Here is a 1,404-nt window from a genome sequence, read left to right on the forward strand (position 1 = left end):
TTTGCTCTGCCCACCGTGGGTATCGAAACCCGATTTCTAACGTTGTAAATCTGCATACATACCACTGTGCTACTGGGGGCAATAATTTATGGATACCCTGTAGTAATTTTCTGTTTTTGTTGCAGTGCCTAATCCATATTGTTGCGTCAGCGAGGTCACGTGACTAGTGTCACGCCAATTCTCGAACCTTCGGGAATAGTCGGGAGATTACTAGATATAGGGTAGTCTGGTATATATATAAGAGGGTGACAACGTGACGGGACAATGTGTGTGTAGACAGTGAGTAATTGATCTCCAGTCAGAGAGTATTATTGAGCACGTTTGTTGTTATAGCGTTTGTTTTAGCGCGATTGTTGAAAATAAGTGTATCGGAAAGTATATTCGGAAAGAATAAACCAGTTTTATTAAGTAAGGACTTGTGTCGCTAAAGTTTCGTCGGAACGAAGTTACGGAAAGTTAATTAACAAACGGAGACGTAACAAATTGGTGTCAGAAATGGGATGAAAAAAAAGAAACGAGAGGCAGAAAATCAAACTATAGATTAGCAGACTTGATGGCAGCAATACAAGAGCAGCAAAAGAAACAAGAAGAACGAGAAAAGAAACAAGAAGAACGAGAAATTAAACAAGAGAGATTACAGCAGTTGTTAGAGGAAAAAGAAAAGAAACAAGAAGAAAGATTACAGCAGTGGCAACTGGAACAAGAAAGGAAACAGGAAGAAAGTCAGCAGCAACTACAGGAAAATCAACAACAATAGCAAGAGGTACAAATGGAAAACATTAGTAAATTTAAAAGCGAATTAGATACGCTAAAGGACGATCTGTTGTCTTTTACACAAGGAGGATACATTAACCATCGACTTAATCAGCCCCAGACAATGGCAAGCCCCTTACAGAGCCCGCAGCTAAACCCTAATGCAGACATATTCAGTCCCGTAGAAGTCACGTCCCAGATATGAATGTTAGTAATAGGAGTGATCCAGTGCGAAGGCAGCCACAGGAATTCGATGGGAAGGCACCATGAGAAGCATATAGAGCACAATTTGAGCTACTGACAGAGATGAATGGATAGACAGAGGAACAGAAAGCTGTATATCTGGCAACGAGCTTGAAGGGACAACCACTGGAAATACTTGGACAGTTGACAGCAGCCGACAGGAGGACATCTCGGAGTTAAGAAGACATTGATTCACCTACGGCAGAGATTTCACTGGATAGGTATGAGGCAAGACGTGGAAGAATGGTGCAGAACATGCAGTACATGTTGTGCTAAAAGGGAACCCAAGCATAAAAGACGTGCTCCAATGAAGTTATATCAAGTTGGTGCACCAATGGAAAGAGTAGCCGTCGACATTGCTGTTCCGCTGCCCCAAACTCGTGCTGGAAACAAGTACATTTGTGTGGT

The sequence above is a fragment of the Limulus polyphemus genome, unplaced genomic scaffold (assembly GCF_000517525.1).
Source record: "Limulus polyphemus unplaced genomic scaffold, Limulus_polyphemus-2.1.2 Scaffold2439, whole genome shotgun sequence".
NCBI classification, from domain to species: domain Eukaryota; kingdom Metazoa; phylum Arthropoda; class Merostomata; order Xiphosura; family Limulidae; genus Limulus; species Limulus polyphemus.